The following is a 22,062-nucleotide window of genomic DNA, read 5'->3' as shown; positions in this document are numbered from 1 at the left end:
CTTCTAACTCTTATTTGTTTACTTGCTTTCATTTTTATTCCCCTCTAGGCACAAAACAAGCAAACTGAGCTCTATTTAAAAACAGAGTGTGCTCTATTTAAAAACAGAGTGTGCTCCCACACGTTGTCTTTTCTTAATCAAACAAGTGGTAATTTTGCATTAGGTTTTTTCGATGAGCTTTTTTAAGGAGGAAAAAAAAATGCTGAAAGAGCACCTGGGGGAAAAACTCTGCGGCCTCACAAAAGATTTTTTGACACAAATGCATAAATAAGAGCAAAAATTGGTGTGCTGAACTTCTTGTCTTTGTTAGCATTGAGGCCACAATTAAGATAATGGTTTTTCTTTGGAGTCATGCTTGTGTCTGAGCTCTTCAAAGTACTTCATCCCTGTGTGTACACTATATGGTTGTAAAATGATATCCAAAACGAATTGGAATAAAATGACATTGAGTCTTACCAGTGACTTCAGACTTTAGCAAAATGACCTGGGTTAGATCCTTTACAGCTTTCTTCAGCCAGTGAGATTCCTTGATGGGGCTTCAAGGGACAGGAAAATCTCTGGCCAGAGACATGGGGAAGAAACTTCCACTAAATCTGCAATTGCTTGCCACATGTTTTCTAGTTCTGGTATCAGCCTGGTAGACACATACTATCTCACTAAGCAGGTCAGTTTTTGGTGCCTTTTCATAAATGTAGTTAACAGCTGCTGGAGCTCTGGATGGCTGGGTACACCTAGCAGAGGAGCAAACTGTGTGGTCTTAACAATGCACAGGTTAGAAAAGGAACTCCATCAGAAAATGGTTCAGTGCTTGTAAGAATTGCTGTATGATGAGATTTTAATTGTTTGTAGAGCTATAATCTAATTCCCTCAAATGTAATTTCTATCCACATTCAGTACAGCTAAGAGCGTACTATCATACTAGTTCTATCATTTGCCACTATTAATTCCATCAGAGGTTTGTTAGCAGCTGTGAGTGAGGTTTGGTAATTGAGATTGATGAAGTGATTCAAATATATCAGCAGTTCTCAAGTAAAAAATCTTCTGATGTGCAGGCAGGTTTTTAACCACGTTTATTTTTAATATTTGCTGATTTTCAAAGCAAGAAGGTGATAACTAAGAGATCATTCTCCCCTGGCAGCATGGGAGGTCAAACAAGCTGACCTTCCTGAAATTTGCTCATTGGTGCTTGATAATACCTGCGCCACTCATACTTCATGAGAATCATCAAATACTTCTTGCCAGTTTACTAGTTGGCTCTACCAAGCCTTGGAGTAGAAGTGAGGTTGGTATGATGATTGCTGCTTCTGGTGTTTCTTTCTGGTGTGTCTTTCTCACAAGAGAAGCTCTCCTGTACTTTACATATAAACTACAGAGGCAAATCTCTACTACGTGTTCCTCTTAGTTGGGAGATAGGGAGATATAGCCAAGGATTTTTGAATGTGGATGTCACAGCTATTAAGTTGGAAGTTGTGTGGAGCAGTATGGTCCTAGCTGCAACCCTCAGGCATAGCTGAAGGGGCAGAGAATTAACATCCTGTGGGAGCTGTGATGCTCATGCTGAACTGGTTCGATCAGAGCCACATGTGTACACACAAGCAGCGCTGCTGCATTGCTTTTTTTCTTTATCACCTTCCCCCTTCAAGAAATTGCTAGAAGTGTAGTGACCCTTCGCTTAAAATGGAAAGCAACAAGGGACCCATTTCACTTAGCTTCCATGGCCACTAAAGATCTGCTTACAATCCAACAAGTTTCAGCCTTCTTGCTGACACTTCTTGGTTGCTTTCAGCCTCTGAATTTTTTTCAGGATAGGTAAAATACTGTGATCTCTAGAACAATGACATATTCCCCATGACCTTTTTCCTACAGTACAAACAAAAAGGGTTCTGGAAAAGACCCTTGAAAAGTGTGAGTTTAATGCTTCTGTGGAGGTTTCGGCGTTTGGAACATAAGATCAGGGATTACTTGTGTTATAAGAAACTGGAGCTGGGAAAATGCTTGTGAAGAGGAAGCATTAATTCTCAACCCCTAATTTTTCTTCTTTTTACCTCTAGTGCTGTAGAATAAATCAGATCCTGCTGATGTTGACACTGAGCATCTAATGATCTTTCCATGGGGCATTCCTGAGGACAGAAATCAAAGTGGCAGTCTTAAAAATAGAAGTGCTTACTTCAAACTCTCTATATAACCAGATATTCTCTGCTATCTTCATCTGTCTTACCATTTTATACAGTGAATTTACATGGTGACATGATGCTTCTGCTACCATTCTGGAAGCTGTTCTGCAGAGAGACCCTGTGACTTATGCAAATTCATACATCTCCTCTGTGTTCAGGGGTAAGTCAGGCTTAAACAGAGTCTTTGTCTATACCAGAATGAGACTGATGTCTTGTTGTATGGGGGAGCTGACTAACTGATGGTTGTCTTCCTTCAGGTGTAGGTCTGAGAACAGCACGGCTGTCTGTGGGCAACACTCAGTCCCTAAACTGAGTATCACAGAAAGCAAAGCCAAACATAAAATCACCTGCTCTGCATGCTCTCCCCATCAGAGTTATTATGTGCACCTAATCTGGTTTAATTTCTGGGTCGTGTTTTTAGGGAAGGTAATTGGAAGTAGGTAAGACTGACAGTTTAATGTGCTGGGTTTTTTTTCTCTCTTTGTAGAAAGACTCTTATGCCAGAGAGGTTGTGAGAGAACATAATTGAAGAGCTGAGGCTGAGTGGTAGCTTCAGTTTTTGATGACCTGTTTTAAGGGAGGGGAGGCAATTGTGACACAGCTATCAAAAATTTGTGCCCATGTTGTGACCTCGGTTTTTAAGCAGAATTCTCTTTTGAAATCAGTGGCGTCAGGTGACACCTGGGTTTTTATCAATGCATAACAAGTTGCTAAACATACATGAACATTCACCTTAACAGTTCTCCTGACATCCTCTCCAGAAGGAGCAATTCCTTCATAGTTTTCCCTTCCTGTACCTAAATAAGGACAACTTTCTTTGTCCATCTCTTGTAAGATAAGTTATGCTGAGATACTGGAGAGAGAGCACTAACTTAGGCACTGACAAAAGGCTATGTGTATGAGATCAAAATCTGGATGTTATATTGTTCTGACCTGCACAGACTTATAGTCATTATTGTCAAAACAAATGACAGCATCTCTCAGAAAAGAGGCAGGACAGCTTCCATGAACAGAAAAGTATACATGAAAGCCAAATATTCTGCCTCATTAGTCCTCATTAGGATTAGGGAGGCAGGTAATATGTCACTGGGAATGAATAATTAGGGCATAATGAATCTTCTTAATGGTACTTGCTTTTCAGTCAAAGACCACTGATAAGAGGCAGGCTCAGTCTGTGGCTCCAGTTTCCTCTGTCTTTATTTCTATAGAAATGTTTTCTGCCACTGAATGTAGAGTGAAAAGGTCAGGGAATGCTTGCAAGCTGGTAGACTAATGTGGTTGAAGTTTTAAGAGGGGACAGTTTAGTCCTGTACTGTATGGAAACAAAACATAATCTGGTTTTCAGTGACTGCATCCTTCCTTTTGCTGCTTGCTCTTCTTTTATTGATCAGTGCATTCATTCATCTCTTTCAATGTCGAAATGGCTAAAGCTGCTAAAAACTAAAATAAAAATCCCAGCTAGTAAAACAGTCATATTGAATTTGGTCAACAGCCTTTGCACATATCTCTGCCCAAGTCTATACTGTCTTTGCGCTTCTTGAACTAAGCTTGTAACAGTACTTTGTGCTCACCTGGATAGGACTCCGGCAAATGCTGATGAAGAGCTTGGGTTTTCTCAAAATTAGGATTAGAGTTAATGCTTCCAGAATTAACATAACATGCAGCTCTCTAGAAAAGTGTTGTCTTGTATGTGACCACAGAAAGACGTGTTGCAAATTAGATTAATGCTTGTTCCTATAGATCTACATAGGAAATGCTGGTAGCCCTAAGGGACAGCGCAGTGAGGTTTCTGTTTGTGTATTTGTAGAGAAACAGTAGTAGCTAATGTACTGGCCATTTTGTGATGAAAATCCTGCTTTGCAATGCCTTTTTCCAGTTTATAAAGATCTTCGAGGCAATAGATTATTTTGTGTAACGTGTTTGTCCAATGACATGATCCCAAAGAAGAATCAGAAATTATAAGGTGATGTGATGTTCTTCTGAAATAAAGGAGTATGTATTTGTTGTATACTCTAAATATATAGGGTTTTTTTTTTGGTTTTTTTTTTGGTGTGGGTTTGATTTCCTAATGGACCAGAGGGGAATTGGTACACATTTCTCCCTTCTGGAGTATTTAAGTTAGTGCACAATTAATTATGATCCAGTCTGGGGTTTTTGCATGCATCCCCATTTAGTAGTGCTTAGCAGTGCTGTAGGAAACACTGAAGTTCTTTGTTGTGTATTTGTTGTCTAAAGCCATTCTCTCTGTGTACTACCTGAAGGCCCACGGGTTTCTAAGCAGCAACTACACATTCGGTAGAGATGACTTAGATTTCAGTCATAGAGCTTCACTTCAGAGTTGGCTGCCTATTATCTTTGAATAGTCAAACCCAAACAGCACAATCGTTCTTTGTGTAACAAATAGCAATGGTTTGCATACTGCTCTGTTTTGTTGTTTCTGATTCTGGTATTATGCTGCAGTAAGAGCAGTATAGAAAAGAGACTAATTTGTGGGGAAGAGAATAAGGGAAAGAACAGTCTGTGTCCATATTCAGAAGTGGTGGCCCTCATTCCAAACACAAATGTTCTTTCTTCAGATGATATATAGGTCCACTTTTAACACTGTCGGTTTTGCACGACTAGCAGTTGATGTTTCAAATTCAAATCACTGGGTCTCTTTAGGCTCACGCTTATCAAGGCTTCTTTTTCGGCTCTGACATGCTTTCTCTAGGATCAAAGCAGCCAAACATTTTTTGTTGTGCTGACCTGTGAAACATCAGTGAGACAGTATATGGGCTGAGTTCAAACACTGGATTTATCACCAGAATACACGTTTTCTGTGTGGAGAAATTGAAGTTGTGAGTATATTCCCTCACACGGGAACACTCTCTCTTGATACCAGCAACAGAGGTGCTATTTTATCTGTGTATTGAGCAGTGTTTTTTGTATAAGTTTGTTTTGTGGGTTTTATTCTTGGTTGGTTTTTTTGTTAGTTTGTTTTTAATATATTTTCAGAACAAAGAGCATGGTTACATTCCACATGAAAATTGTGTTGAATCTTGAAGCAGCAATATCACAGATCATGAACTGTTGGGAGACATCAGCACGGGCTGTGGGGATATTTTTACTGCCAGCAAAGCAATTCTTTCTATTTCTCATTCATTCTTACTATTCTTACTGTTGCTAGTTTTCACAGGGGGAAATCAGTAATTGGTGTAAGCAGTCAGTCTTAGCACAAACACTAGCAGTTCTCACAGTACTAATTAGAGTATTAAGCTTGTTTAGTTGAACCATATGCAATACATTAAATTCACCCAGGGTTTTTTCATGCATGACAGACAAACAATGAGGTATGTGTAAACATTGCCTAGTGCAGAACATCACTGAATTTTATGATAAACTTTACTGTATAATACTATGAGGACAGCACAGCTCTATCGACAGACCATGATAAATAATTTGTTGCAGAAGTAATTCCCAGTGGCTACAGTTTAGGCAAGCTAATTTTAGTAGATAAATTATTGAGGCACATTTGTTGTTATGGTCTGTAAATGAGCGAGCTTGGAATGTAGACATTGCCTTGAAGGACCTGGTGCCACCTGTTTCTAGCCTCGAGTTACTTCTGTGGCCTTTGCTTATGTCACCACTATTCTCAATTTGAAGGTTTTGGTCGACTGTGACTTTAGGTCAGACTAAGGATGTCCTATTTCTTTGCTTAAGCTCCACTGTCCTACTATAAATGATACAGTTTACTTCTTGAGTTTCGTCACCGAGAGAACCTCGCTTACTGATCGATTTAAAGGCTCCCCTGCAGGCTAGGAAGTAAAAAAGAAACAGAAAAATGCTGACATGCTGATTCTTGCTGCATGCTGTTAATAAAGCAAGCTGCGCTGCTCCAGCAGCCATGTGGCTAACACAAAGTTTGCCTGGCATCCCATGCTATGAGTGCTTTTGATGATAAATTTGCTCTGCTGCCCTCAGCACTTTTTAGTCTCTCAGGTACACTTCCCATCTCTGCTGAAATTGAAATTTCAGTGCCATTGGAGTTGTTCTACGCCTGGAGAAGGCTGGCTGAAAGGAATGGATGTTGCGGTTTCCTAACCATGTGTTAAGAAAAGAAAATACCAGACTCTAAAACAGCAGTGGTACTCTTCCTGGCTAAAATATTTATTAAATGGATATCTAACACCTTCAACCAGAAATATACCAGTGAAGCGTGAAATTCTTTGAGATAAAGCATGCTGTCTTAATGCTCTCCCCTGTGAAATACCAGGCGATAGAGCCAAGTGATGTTTAAATTGTAAGGAAAACAAATAAGCCACTAGTGTAGAGCACAGGGTTTCTTATAGGAAGTATAGTATAGCAATTGTACATTTCAGGCACTAAGCTGTGTCCTGGAAGCAAAGGAACAAAAATCCACTTAAATAGTAGATACTTATTTGATGTTTTCAGAATGTGAAGAGGGATGGAAAACATGCAGTTTCCATTGGGTAGCCAAAGCTAAGTCTGATTAACAACAGTGACATTTCACTGATTAAATAGTGACACGTGTCTACTTCTGAATGGTCACATTTTCCTGCTTGTTTATTCAAGTATCCATCTTAAATTCTTTTCTGAAATATTATGGGTGCATATTCAAGTTTCATTTTATTCATTGCTCTCCTTTCCTGACTGCTTATTTTGTTAACCTTGTATAAATTTGTACCTGTGATCCTTTAGCACTTGGTAGATACTGGGTGATCTAAACAAGCTTTGATGCAAACAGGAGTGAAAATAATGGCTGTATTTATTCTGTGAAGGACTATTGAAGACTGAAAACCTACCTGACTGTATGTGCTGGTACTGGCTCAATGCTTTAATTGGCCTTATGTCACAGGGAAATTTCTCTATACAATTCCATACTAACTGGAAAGCAGAGAGAAGATAAGGAAACAGCTTCATGTAGAAGTGTTTGCAGAAGGAATTTCCTGGATTAAGGAATATGCTGAGCAAACTGATGCAGTTTAAGGCCCCTTCATGTCACTTCATTTCTAAATGCATTTGCTGACGAGCAATCTAATCTGAAAAAGAGCAGATTATTACAGTCAAAACCTACAAATTGGCCCAAAATGTTTAGCTCTGAACATTCTACATAGTCTGAGTATGAAATAAGGAGATATTTTTGCAATAGGCAAGAGCATAACACTGATACACAAATCTAATTAATTACTGTAAACAAGATCACAAGTCCAATCTTGTGATCTCACGAATGTATTATGGCCACCCAGAATTCATTTTGCTCAGAATCTCGAGAAAATAAATGCCACCTGATATCATGCCAACAAATTGGAGTTGTGAACTAAAGCATTTGTTGGGGTTAGAAATTACCCCTAATTTCTTACCGTTAAATTTTGTAGTATAAATAAACAACCTTATGTCATTATATCTGTTTTCCTAATACAGAAGATGATTATCTGTCAGTGTTCCATCTCCTCTCCTTGGAGGATAAGCCACCAGCTTCTCCCAACTGCTCTATTCTGTTGAATCCTCTTCTCTGAAGACTCTCTCTCCCTATGAAGTGCTTGAAAAAATAAGTATTTTGAAATCACATGTATGAGTATCTGCGACTTTGAAGTTTCTGGGAATGAGCTGTGTTTAAAAAAAAAATCAGTAGTGCAGCGCACCAGCTGAAAACTGAGATATGGGTTGTATAACTTATTTCTAGGATGCACAGAGCTGTTTTAACTACAGTTTCTTTATAATTTAGCAACCCATACAGCTAAGTGCCAGTTTTAGTGCAAAGGAGATAGTCATGCTTCAGGTGGCTGTGTGTGTTTGTCCATTCTGTACTTTATTTGCACTCAGTATAGATGAATGTCTTGTGAGCTCTCTTAATGTGTAATTATTAGTTTGGAGAACGCTTCTTGTAGTTTCTTAAATTATCTTCTGGAATTCACATATTACTTAATCCCCATGAATTTAATACTTGGTAGTCTTCATTATGCAGCTGTGCTGTATTTTTTTTTTCTAGCCAACGATGAAACCAGTACATTTAATAGCAGCCATGATGCAGAGAGAAACCAGATGCTGTTCTTGAGCGCTCAAGAAGTGACATTCCATAGCGGAGAGGGTTTGCGCAAATAGAGATTTCTGCAGTGATATCTGCAAACTACAGGGGAGATGAGAGTTCTGTTGCGCTTACCCTCTGCTAGTCTGTTGTTGGAGACTGTGGCCCCAAGACTGTATTCAGTACAGCAGGCTCAAGGACAGTGAAAGGTGTACTGTTTGTCTTGGATAAGGAGTCAGAGAAAAGTAGACACTGCAGGTTGACAGACTTTATCCCAGATCTGTAGAGGCTAAAAGTAATACTGGGCAGCAACTTGATTTAGACCTCTTTTCCCCCTCTCACTGAAATCTAACTGATGTTGGTTTTCTTTACTTCTTTTCTTCTTTGTTTGGGGGTTTATGCAGTAACTGCATCATCTATGGAAGCCCTTGATAAAACGAGGAGAGGGTGTATTTAAAATATCTGTTTTCACTCACTGAGATTAAGTAGCCATCCTTCGGCTGCTTTGTCTTCTGGTAAGCTGTTGCATTTTTGGAGTCACCTTCAGTCTTCCGGTGGCATCTCTGTTTTAGATCACACATATGCAGAAGTTGTCATGGTAGTATTTTTATAGAATAGAACCTTTTTATTTTACCTTTGGATTCAGAATTTACCTTTTATTTATTTATTTAGTTCTATTTATAGCATCTTGAACATCTTGGTTTATTTTATTTCCCTAATCTTTAAATGAGGGCAAATGGAGTGAAATGGTCTGCTAGAGCTCCTGGCTGACTTAATTTCACTGTATTTTGTGCCTTGTGACTAATGCCTCTTGCCTCTGAAGCTGACATAGATTTTTCTACTGACTTTGGAAACAGCATATAGAGTCCTCTTAGCTTTGCTCAGGAACTGTCTGGCTGTTAAGGGTGGTGGTATTTATTGAGATGGAGTGCACAGCAACAGACTAGGCTTACTGCTCTGAGGAGCCTGCCCCATTGATGCTGTTGTCAAAGGCAAATGCTGAAGGAATTAATCTCCCATCCGTATTTTCACACTGGGATATTTTCATTGGTATCATGATCATTGGTACTTTAATGTCACAGTCATCACTGATTGTCTCTGGGTAAAAGAGATCATTAAAGCAAACATAAATTAGCATTAATTTGATTTTCATTTTGGATTGCATCTTATGGTTAAAGAGCTCTTTGGATTATTATTTCTATATTTATTTATTTATTTGCCATTGCTGTATCATTGTTATGATTACTCTGAAGGCACATACATTTAAAGGTGTGGTTTCAATTCTATTTTCTTGCAGATCTGGCTATTCTGCTACAACCAATTCTAAACAAAACATGCTTTCCGTTGAGTACTTGACAGAGTATTTCCTCTTCTATCCCTTCATTTCTATGACACTCTGAAAGAAATAAGACATCTTGCTTTTCTTGTTAATTTAACGGCTCAGTTGTGGATGCAGAAGGGTTGCAGTTTGATTCCCCTTACTGAAGTTTCATGCATTGCCTGCCTTTGAGGAAAACTTCACCTTTCAGATAAAGCACAGCAAATGAGAGAAAGAGAGAGAGAGAGAGAAAAAAAAAAAAGTCTTTCTGAGAGTTTATCAGCAAATGTTCATCATCGGTTGTTTGCATTCTAAAGACTACTGTAGTGAGAGAGAGACAGATTGTGAGAGTCTAAACATCCTTGCCCAACAGTTAATATCAGAGATCAAATTCAGCTCCGTAATTTGCAACATACTGTCTTTTGGGGATAAAATATAATTTGCTGATCAGCCCCAATGTCATTTAAAAAACAAACAACGAAACAACAACAACAACAAAACACCTTACCACATTGCTTTTAAGCACTTTCTGCTGCTTGGGGCTTTACAGATCTTAAGGATGCTTGAGTATAATTCTTGAAAAAATAAAGCCACTCTCATTTGTCATGAGCAGCACCACTGATTTCTAGTATCTTCATTGATTACAGTGGAATTATGCACAGAGTCAGGGTCACAGAGTCTGTTCTTTATCATCCTATTTCTCTCCTTCATCAATCTCCCACTGGCTGTTAAGTGCATAGTCACAGCCGAGCTGAGGATGGAAGGCGCTTCTGGAGCTTTCGTACTCCAACTCCACTGCTCAGAACAACTGGGTCAGCCATCCAGTTTTGAACATCTCTATGGCTAAAGCCACCCCCCCCCCGACAAACTTACTGGAGTTTTAAGCCACGTATGAAGTACAAAAAAACAACAATGTTCTTCTTGTACTAAAATGAAATGACCTGTATTGGAGTGTATGCCATTGCCTTTTCTCCTGTTCTCTGGCTGTCTTCTTTCTGTGTTTTCAGTATTTACATGTACTGATAAGTTCTGTCCTGAGCCTTCTCTTCATATGACAAGTATTTCTAGACTTAGAAATCTTCATGGCCCTTCACTGGACTCAGTTCTTTAATTCAATGTCCTTTTTGTTTTGGGGAGCCCAGAACTGCATGCAACACTATAGATATGCTTGAGCAGAACTGAGCAGAGGGGAAGGTGACCCCATGGCAATACTCTACATAATGCAACCCCAGATGCTGCTGGCTGCCTTTGTTACAAAGGCATGTTTCTGGTTCGTATTCATCCCGGTGTCCACCAGGACCTTCTCTACAAAACTGCCCACCATCTGGTCAGCCCACGCTGGTGCTGGTGGATGAGATTACTCCTCTCTAGATGTAAGAATTCTGTTCAATTTCATAACATTCTCTCAGCCTCTGAGCCAATCATCTTATTGTAGATGGTTATCACGTAAATAAGATATTATGATTTCCTCTTCACTAATCCATGCTGAATACTGCAACTCACCTTAACCTTGAAGCTGACAACCCCACAGTTCCCCAGATCTTCCTCCTTCCCCTTCTTGAAGATAGAAGTGACAAAGATTTCTTCCAGTCCTCAGGAGACTCCCTGGATTATGACCTTTTAAAAAAGCAATTGGAAGTGGCCTCACAGGGATGTCATCCAGCACCTTTAGCACTTTGGGATCCATCTCATCAGACCTTGAATGTCTTCTAGCATTTGCTTACCCACTAACTGCAAGTACAAACAATTAATTCAAGGTAGATCTGTTTCAAAATGGCAAAAAACATTTTACAGCTATAATTTTCCCATTGAACACATACTAATCGGTCTGCTTATTTACTGAGTTATTGCCAAGTGGAATGCTATCAGGTATATGGCTTAAAATCTTTGATAACCATAACAGAAAGATAACCATTTCTCTTACAGTGAGGAGGGAGGGAAGGCTGCATTTCTAATATTACAGTGATAATCATCCCACTGTCATTATTCTGACTCACATTTCAGCATGGATTTTTAAAACTGATATGATATGCCTCCTGGGCTGGCTCTCTGAGAAGCAGAAAGAATTCTGTCTCTGTACAGACCTGCAGGGAAGAGCTGATTCAACCAGGTTAGTTGTGATTTATGGGTCTTTATCCTAATCAGTTATTCTGACATGCCTCCCATTAGAATGTCACTGGATTTGGAAGCAGACACAAAAAAATCTACTTTTGTTTCTTGTTGAGAGATAGGAGGAAATGTTCAGTTCAGAGACTGTTTTCTGAGTACATAGTGAAAGCTGCCTTGAGTTGTAGTTGGATTTGAGAGGGGGGACCTATTTCTAACTGCACCAGCACCTCCAAATCCAGAATATAGCTCATCTTTATGGCAATGCTAGGGATGCAGCTCATCTCTGTGGCAATGCTAGGGATGCTACTGAGCATTCAGGTGGTGCTTCACATTTACTAGTGAATATTGATCTTGCTAATCTTTATTATCATTTTGAATTTGAGATGTAGGTCTGATGTGCTGATGTGCCTACATATCTCTAGGGAACACTAAATTTCCCTTGTCTAGGATATTCATGAGTTTTTTTAGGATTCAGCTTTTAATATTCACTCTAGAAGAACAAATTTAAAAAAAAAATTAAAAAAGGTCAATTACAAAGTTTACATGGAAATCAGGAGGGCACAAGTATTCATTTGATATTTTAAGTTAAGTAGTGTGGTATCGCTAGGGATTTATGTAATCTGGCAAACTACAGTTTTCCTCAGGGCATTGGGAGTCTAACCTAGAGAAGCTAAGCTCAATTTGAAGGGTAACTCATACGTAATTTTTTGTTAATTATGAGTGTTTCATATGGACGTCACAATATTTACGTGAACACAAAGCAATGGCTCATCTCAGATGCAAAGGACATCATTAGTAGTCTCGAGAATGACAGAGATTGTTCTGTGTCAGAGTTCTGTAAGCCTGAGAAATGAAGGACAGGGACAGAAAGGTTCTCTCTGTGTCTTGCACCTCCTATAAGAAAGGTTGGAATCTTCTCCCTTCAGAAAAGCCTGAGGTTTTTAGCTCATCACACCTCATTCCTGATGATGATGTACGAAGCTTAAATCTGGAACATTTGGTGAAATGCCAACCTATATTTGTGGAGCAGCAGAGGTATTATCCATCCAAACTTCTGGAGCTGATCCTTAGAGTGTCACTTCAAAATTAGCTACATCCCTTCTTTTAATCTGCATCTGAGAGCTTAGTTATTTCAAAAAGTAACTTTTAAAAGTGTTTTTACTAGCTGGAACAACTTGCAAAACAGCAATAAATATCTGCTTACCTGTCAAGAAAACTCAAGATAGGATTAGTTCCGATAGTGTAATGAATTTAAAGCAAAAACTTTATGAAGAATGTATGGCTGCGCTAGCAGAAAGTGCATTCTACATAATTTCCCTAGATTAGTCCCTAATCTTTGAACTGCCAGAGGGATTTCTTTGAAATTCCCCTTCTTTACCCCTTCTTTTGCTTTCAGTTCTTATCCCATGATGGTGTTTCCTTTGTTTTCCAAAGAGTGTAATTGCTTTTTGGTGTTTAGGTGAAACTGTAAAAATGCTATAAAAATGTTTCACAAAAACGGATGACTCCCACCCACAGCTCAGACAAAGATGAAGTATTTGGATTGATATCTGCTTGTTTAGTACAATATGCATTTCCTCAGCTTCACAGGTACAGTGATAAAATCATTCCACATTTTACTAGCCTATGCAGGTGGACAGGTGTTATGTCTCATAAGCACATTTAACAGAAAATAGGAAAGAGTTATCCTTGGGCAGTTATGTCCAAACTAATTCTACTTTCAGAATTCAGACTTATTTCACTAATGCTTTTTGTATATGAAATTTTCATTTACATTCAGACTGTGCTTACACCCACCTCTGCCCATTGTCCTACAAATAACTGGTGACTTAAGAAGTGCAAGCCATATAAGCAAACATTTATTACTGGTAAAAGCTCATATTTGGCCTGATGGGAAATGTTTTTCTCTGGTGTTCTCTGTAGAGAGGAGCTTTCATTTAGAAACTGATAACAAAGGAGCACGCTGCAGTCCAAGGGTTGCCTTAGGACAATCTAAATATTCATTCATTGGCAGGTTTCAAAGTATAGCTGATTTCCCAAGCATAGCTCAGGAAAAATTAGCTTCCCACATTACAAACATTGCTGTGAATATTTAATATCCCGACATTCAAGGCTGTTTGGTGCCAGAATTGTTGTTCAGTCCTAAGAAAAAAGAAGTCACTGGGAGACTGTAGTGATAGATTCATACTGTATTTGTATATATATACATACTTGTGCCATGATCAACACTGATGCAGGAATTTAGATAGATCTGTTTGTAGTCTGCCAGTGCTGTTCTGTGTCTGGGTTTCTTATTGCCAAGCTTGAGGTGTTGTGATTTGCATTCTCAAACACACAGTAATGTTCTGCTAGTAGATTCATTAGAGAAATTGACTACAAAATTATTAGCAGTCTTCTCAATACTTTTATTCTCAGTTGAAGCAGTTATAAGAAATGTTAGTGGAAGGAACAGAATTCCTTGTATGACCTGCAGCCACTCTGCTCTGGAGCAGCCAGTGAGCGGCACTCCAGGGACTCGCTGCTAACAGCAGAGTGGTTCTACCCAGCATGTGTCTTCATGCCTAACAGTCTGTCAGCTGCAGCCATGAGGCTGCATGCTGATAGACGTGTTGTTATGTGCTTTTCAAGAAATCGTGCCTCTACTGAAGTTGGTGTCAAAATTCCCACTGGTTTATCTGGAAAGAATTAAGACTGTTTCTTACCCACATTCTAGGTACTTCCTGTGTGTATGTACTGTCTTGTTACTCAGGTTACCCTAAAACTTGTTCTGTGATAGCACTTGTAGTGACTGCGGTGGCTATTTCTCAAGATTATAAGATGGGATGAAGGCAAGTTGTGCTTTTGGATTTTGCACTCTTAAATCTGATCGTGGTCACAAGATGTTTTTGCTTGCAATTGAGGAAAATGCTTTCATGGTTATTTGATCCAAAGGGTAGCGAAGGGTTTTGACCTTCACATCATCTCTTAATAACCCACTGATCTGATATTTTGTGCTTCCATGATCTTTACAAATCCTCTCCAGTGCGCAAATTAAATTCTCTGTAAAACACTTGAGAAATGTCACGTTAAATCATGAGCAGGGGTCTCATAATTACAAAACTACCTGAAGAAAGAAAAATAAACAGAGAGCTTTCTATGCTATAGATGGGAAATTGCTTATTGCTCGCAACTGTAAATTTCTTGGTGCCTTAAGTTTAAAAACAATCCTGCAATCAGCTCTTCTTACTACTTCAAATTTTGAGGTGAAGAAGTGTTTTCTGGTGTGAGGGAGAAACTGTGCACAGGTTAACCCTTTTTCTTGCAGAATATCTTGGGGATGTTACTACTACTTGTTTTGGCTAAAGAAACATGTTCAAGCATAATGAAGCACCTTTATATGGTAGAATTATTCTTGACTTGGGTATCGCAGACAGAAATCTCACTCTCTAGAATGGATATGATGATCCAAAGAAAACAGTAACATTAATTAAAAATAATTATAAGAAGAGAGAAATATCGTTGCTGTGAAACTTGGAAATTTTCTTATGGTGTTCATTTTCTATGGTATGTTATCATTGCTTATGATAGCCAGTCAGGGAAGGTAGATTTGTTGAGCCTTTATGTGTGCTGGCAGAACTCTAAGCTGTATTGGGGCCAACGTAACTAGTAATAGAGTGAAGCTTTTGTTGATTGTTGATAAGGTGCTGATGTTAATAGAATGTGCCTGAAGGATGGTGGTGACACAGAAATAATTTGTCAAAACCTAATACAAACCCACCATGGGATTTTTATCCTACTCTGTTACTTAGGTGATGAAGCTGCTCTGGAAAGTGTTCTCATTGAATCAGCAGTGGGATACCCTGCATTTTTGGTCTCAAAAAAGTCAGGTGAGTTTTGCTCTAACAGTTAATGTCCTGGAAATTCAACTTCATATCTGCACAGCTAGAGGACTCTTACTAAATCAGGCAGTAATACTCATAAAGATTTGGGGATCTATCTGTGCTGGCATTGTATTTCTACTGTTTTTCAAAGTAAAATATGCTCTGCGTTTGTTTCCACATCCTGGTTAGAGATGTATGCTTAGCTTGACCCACTAACTTGTGTGTGCCCCGGTGGCGCAGTGGTTAAAGACGCCGCCTTGCAACACGCCTTGCAACACTGGGGCCCGGAGTTCGAATCCCCCCTGTGGCGCAAGTGGTAGAAGTGCCGCTCTGCTACACAGAGGCTCGAATCCCGGGGGCTGGACTCGATGATCTCTAAGGTCCCTTCCAACCCGCACGAAACTATGAAACTATGAAACTTGACAAGGCTTTGAAAGGGAACTGAGTTTTAGATGATATGCAAAGGGATCTCAGCAGAGGGTTGAAATTCGGTGAATCTACCAACTCTAGCTTTACAGGGACTGTCATCATCCCTGATTATTGAAGCACTCAACCTCTAAGCCAAATTGCTCTGTTCTTCACAAAACAGCTTCTATCCTGGAAGCAAACCTGCCCATCTGCTGCCTGACAATAACCCCAAATGTAATTTTCAGATCTTCTCTGTATGTATGTCCTACAGTGACATACAGTGACATACAGTGAGCCCAAAGGAATGAGTTCCCTAGTATCAGAAGTACAGTATGAAATAAAAGGGAAACACACAGAAGAGCATATATCTTTATGGGACAGCTGCAAGTGCATTATTTATCTAACCAAGAAAAACAAGCTGAAGGCTACTGGGAGCACAGAAGGGCATTTGCCATGGCAGCCAAACTGAAAAAAGACTAATAGCCTGAGTAAGGCTTTTGCTTTTCGTCTACTAAAGGAAAGTCTCATGAAGATCAGGTGAATATATTTTGTCTCCTTTCCGTTTTACATTGAAAATCCCAGAAAAAAACACGAATGTCAGAGAAATACTGAAATAGATACATTTAATACTGCTGTAATGCAAGCATCTGTAGTTTTTGAGGGAGTGTCTGTGAGTTTTAGTGGTTTCTTGTATATTTGTTTGTTCATTTTGTGGATGATTGCTTGTTTGTTTTTCTTAGACCCTCTGACTTGTAGTTGATTTGGGGGGAGGGTTGTTTTTTGTGTGGGATTTTTTTTCTTTTCTTTTTGGACAGAAGTTAAACCTGTGTGATTTTAACTGTACATTAACAGTTGTATGAGTCATAAGTTAGCAGTTAAACCAAAATGAAACATTACATCTACAGTGGTGTTTATTAACTTAATGGTTAACAGGGGCAGCTGTCCCTGCAACAGCAACTTAGTTAAGTTCTTGTACAATACTGATAATGGACCATGAACAGCATTCCATCCAAAATTAACCCTGACTCTGAAAATGAAATAGTCTGTGGTCCAAGAAAATGCTTAAATTGGTGGCATGTCTGTAATCTGCACCACAGCATTTCATAATGTTTTTAGATGCAACACAGATCATATTTCCAGCTAGGCTACTCTGTAGTCATCCTTCTTTAAAAGCTTTTGCCTGTGGCAGACTGAAGAAAAAATAGAACAAATCTCTGCAAAAAAGGAACCTGTCTGCCATGGGATCTGCTATAACAAGAAGCTCAAGTATATCTAAGGGTCTCATATATTGGAGTTTGAATGATTATGTCCATTGGTCTATTTGGAGACCACCAGGTATTATATAGGCATCTCTGAAAGTGATGCTTTCAATTTATTTTCATGGAAAGTGAAGCAGATATGAAGAGTATAATAACACTATTTGATCAAGCAAGTTCTCAGCTACAAAATGCAATTCTTCATCATAGTGTTCACCATTAGCTGTGCATTTTCACCAGCAACCAGCCTGCATGCTGTGCTTACAAAATCTGCACCAGCAGAGATGACCCACTGTTGCCACTGCTGAAAAACAACACCCACTGCCTCATTGTGCTCACACCCACCATTTGGACTCCAATGTTCAGCAAGCATTGATGAATGCCACCAAGTGCCAGTTTTTTCTGCATGAGGAATTCAGTGACACACAATTGCTTCAGAAGCACTTCCGTGTCAGACTGCCCCTCTGCTGCAATCTGCCATGTGGCAACCACACATAATTGGAATATTGTCGGGACAATTCTACCTCTACTGCAATACCACCAATATCTGCTTCAGATGCAATAAAGTAGGAGGTATTACTTTAGGGGCAGCCCTCGTGTTACGATCGTTATCGTGTAATCAGTTGGGCCAGTTGGTTGTGCATCATTGCGTGATAGGTGAATTGAACAAAACCTTAAGATGTGAGAGTTTGCAGAAAGAATCTTGTTGATTTTTAAAATAGATGGTTATAAACATTAGTGACAATGATAGAAGGATTAGAATACAAGATAGTCAACTCAAAAAAAGGAAGCAAAACTGCTTTAGAAAATGTAATCCAGATATTAACTGTCCTATTGGTGTGGTATGTAAACTAGCTGCATGGGTGGAGGGTTACTGGTTAAAGAAGAGTGGAGTGGATGTTGAAACAAGCTTCTACATGATAGAACACCACAAATGACCAGAGATTTTGAGTAGTACTATTGATGAGTGCTTTAGAGTAGGAATTGATTGTTCATGTTGACTTGCCTTCAGTATGGCAATGTCTGGAAAATTGCACTGAGTTCATGAGAAAGACATCAGCACACCAAAATGAAGGGGGGAAGGGTTGGGGGGGGGGGGGGGGGGACGAGGTTAGGAGAAACAAACTGCTATGGAAAAGATCAAACACATATGGTATTTTTTGTAAAAATGAAGAGATAAGTTAAAATGCAACATTCTTGATTGCATATGCAACGAAAGGTGGGGATGGGATATGGGGGAATGAGTGACATGGCTTTAAAAATTCTGAGACTCTTGGTGAGGAGAAGGAAATGGGAGAACATTGAGCAAAGAAAAATCCTGCTTTTAGGAAAAATTCTTGATGATGACACAGTAATGATGAATTACTTAGATTTCAGGGAAGTTTATGGTGCTATGTGTTTTCTAATCAGATAAAATGATTTTTCGGAGTGTGATATCACAAAGGCAGATATTAGCTGAAATAGAACAGGCATCCAAGATAACAGAGCACTCAGAAGAGGTCATGGGGTTTTAAATGACTGCAGCGTCTGGTCTCCTCCCAAGGCATTTCAGTGTGGTTAAGGTTTGTTTTTTTTATGCCCAAGCGCATCTCTATTCATTTTATGGGAAAGCGAAGGATTACTGAAGGCAGACTTCTGCTGGTGTTGGATTGTTTTACATTCTTTTTTTATGGTGTCCTAAAGGGAAAATATGAGAAACATACAGTTCTGTTAGTTAAGTGAAGCTTTTGCATCATGCGAAGATGACAAAAAGCCACCATCTCTTTCTTCTAAGTGTGCAGATATGTTGCTGTTATAGGTTATGATGGTCTGTACGTAGTGAGACAGCTTGTAAGCCCTTCTACACAGTGAAGTCAGGAAAGAGGGGGATTATCCATGCACTTAATATGAGAAAGGTGAATTATTTGTGCAATTGTTTAGCAGAACTGATGCCACTGTTTTTTTCTAGGGCACCATTTTTCTAATGCTTCTTCATTCAGATCCAATGTCTCTTAGAAAAAGCCAATGATTTACCTTTTCTTACTTACCCTTGGGAAATTTATTGTTGTTTCCCAAAGAAAAGTTGATTCTTGATGTTTTGTTTTTTTTGTTTTTTTTTTTTTTTTTTTTGCTATGGAGTACAACTGATTTGTCGTATAAGGTGGAGAATCCTAAGCATGTTTAAAAGTGATGCAATTGTTTTCTAGTGCATTGAGTTGTACCATTTCTGGCCATCACATTACTCTTTCCAGAGGTTTACAAGAACAATCATAGCTTGAAGACCTTGTAATTTTTCTTGTATACTAGCAGATTTAGACTCCAACCAAACCTAATTTGCCTCGTCAGCAATTTATTTTTCTCTCTCAAAATAAATGCCTCCCTATATCTCCCTGTGTGCCTCCGGTGGCGCAGTGGTTAAGGACGCCACTTTGCAACACTGCAGGCCCGGGTTCAAATCCCCCCTGTGGCGCAAGTGGTAGAAGTGCCACTCTGCTACACATGAGGCTCGAATCCCGGGGGTTGGACTCGGTGATCTCTAAGGTCCCTTCCAACTCGCACAAGACTGCGATATTGTGATACTGTGATATTTGGGACTGCTCTGTAGCACAGAACAAATCAGTTCGCCCTCTGTGGTTCCTGTGTTGACCCACTAAAAACATTAAGCAATATCTCAAATATCTTGTACACTAAGACTAGAATCCTAAGATTTCAGTCGTCTTGTGTCATTATGTTGCAGATGCTACCTGTGCCTTAGCAGGCTTATATATTGTCTGCATCCTTAAAGCAAGACTTTCTAGAATATACAAATGAAAAGATTCAGAGTAAGGTGATCCTAATTTCGGGATATTATATATATATTTATTTTTAATCTCAGGATATAGTTACATAAGAAATTCTGTTTAAACATAAGAACACACTTTTTCTATGGAGGGATGATTGAATACTGGTAGAGGTTGCCCAGAGAGGTTGAAGGGTCTCCATGCTTAGAATTGCTCAGAACCTCACTGGACAGAATCCTGGGCACCCTGTTGTAGGATGCCATGCTCCTACTAGAGAAGGTTGTTCTAGATGATCCGCAGAGGTCTCTGCTGACCTCAACAGTTCTGTGAATATGTCAGGCATTTCCAGCAGCTAGATATTTTGCTGTACCAGTTATAGTACGCATAGTTTCTATATGGACTCTGGTGTAGGTCCTTATCACATTTTACTTTTAAAAGTAGCTGACTGTACTATCTGAAGACATAATGTTGTGTTGAAAGTGGTTGCCAGCATTGCTTTCACAGAAGGGAGGAGTCATAGCTATTCATCATGCAGGACAGAGAAGATAAACAACAGTATTTAAAAGATAGAGTATGTGATTCTTTGGTAGTTTTGGGTACATCATAAATGAAATCACAAATATTTAAAATGTTTTAGCATTCACTGAGATGAGTGGGGCTATGCCTGCTCCCTAGACTTAGGTGGAGAAGTAGATAAAATAGATCTCCATTAGTGTCTCTACTCAGCTCTTTTCAGGTTCAGCAATTTATGCCTGAATAAAATTATGATCCTAAGAAAACCTTTATGAAAATTTCTAGACAAAATCCAAAGAAGTGAAAGTTCACTGAGGATTGTCTGGCAGTGAGAGAATGGGGAATGCCTAATTCACAATGAATTCTCCCCTCCCTATTCTTTTCCTTATGCTATTATCCAGATCTTGCCTGGCTTTGGATTCCAACAAGTTTTATTTCAGTGAATTTAGAGGACTTCAGCTGGCTGAGAGAATCTATGCAGGCCAGCCTTATTCTTAATCCTTTTCAGTGTCTCAAGAAATAATAGATTATTCTCTGTCTCATTAATGATTTAATTCAGTGAAATCCATTTTAGCCTATTGCCTTGCACCAAATGATGAGAACTGTTTCAAGGAGAGGCTGCTTATAATGAATGAGCCACTCATAAGCACTGCAGACTTGATTCCTTTTGTTTGTAACCCTGTTTTCCTGTCTGTTTGTAACTAACTTGTCCCGTCTGCAGACTCAGTAAATATGGAATTAATTTAGTTTTTGTTGACTTAAATGATTATACTTTGAGGTAATATTAAAGTCGATCTCTTGCTTATATTAGCTTCAAAATGTAATGGCTTTGGTGTGGGGATCTTGTATTTCAACTAAAAACATTCTCAAGTAACTCGTTGCGACAGAATTCCCAAAGGAAAAGTTGACTGCCAGGTTGAATGTGCATCTTGGACTCCAAGCACCACATTTAGGACTTGTTTGCCAAGGCGTATGCAGAACTAAGCTGGTATACATGAAAGCAGCTGGTATCAGCCAGGAAGGAGGCTGTGGCTGGTGTGTTATCAAATGATGCATTGTATGCAATATATATATTAGTTGGTCTTACTGCGTTGGTATGTCTTGCCTAGTGTGTTTATCTTGATTTTATCCCAAGAACTAAGGGATGATACTCCCATTTTATTGGTGGTGGACATATAGGCACTGTTGGGTGAAATCACCTTACCAGACTTCACTGGTTGTGTTACAAACAGGGGTATTAACCTATGTCTTCAAAGTGCCAGATTACTGTCATAACCTCTTAACAGACTGCTGAATAATTCCCATGGAAACAACCTCTCAGCCACAGGCTGGAGTTTCAGCTGTCATTCAGATCTGGGCTGATGGAGACCTAAAAATATCAATCCAAATTGTCTTTCTGGAAACCAATTGCATTTTTAACTGGGCATTGTTAACTTCTTCTGAGGGATGAGTTTGTCCACTTAATCTATTGCTAGTGCACTATTGGTACTCCATTGTCTGCTGGAGACTTATGAGCAAGTTAATGGAAAAGGTCAGTCAGCACTTATTAACATTAAAATCTCATTTAGAACTGCTGGGTCCCCTTGAGGGTGCTTTGGTTCTCACGGCTCACTGGATTTTATACTCCTTTCCAGTGTTTG

At 39.2% G+C, this 22,062-nt stretch overlaps 1 long non-coding RNA gene across 6 annotated transcripts in view; it reads left to right on the top strand.

The window, feature by feature from the left end:
• The window catches only part of LOC116653631 (uncharacterized), a 130,334-nt gene that overhangs the window by 102,576 nt on the left and 5,696 nt on the right, over positions 1-22,062 (top strand). For 4 of the 6 annotated variants that reach the window (XR_014948834.1, XR_014948835.1, XR_014948829.1 and 1 more), the window contains one exon: positions 2,231-2,337. The exons of the other annotated variants lie outside the window; for them this stretch is intronic. This is a non-coding gene — a long non-coding RNA (uncharacterized LOC116653631). Of the gene's footprint in view, positions 1-2,230; positions 2,338-22,062 lie in introns of those variants that run through there. 6 annotated transcript variants of the gene reach the window in all.

Source organism: Coturnix japonica, chromosome 8 (genome assembly GCF_054131305.1).
Source record: "Coturnix japonica strain WE chromosome 8, WE-NBRP24, whole genome shotgun sequence".
NCBI classification, from domain to species: Eukaryota; Metazoa; Chordata; class Aves; order Galliformes; family Phasianidae; genus Coturnix; species Coturnix japonica.
The sequence above is the reverse complement of the archived record's forward strand: the minus strand, read 5'-3'. Positions and strand labels throughout refer to the sequence as shown.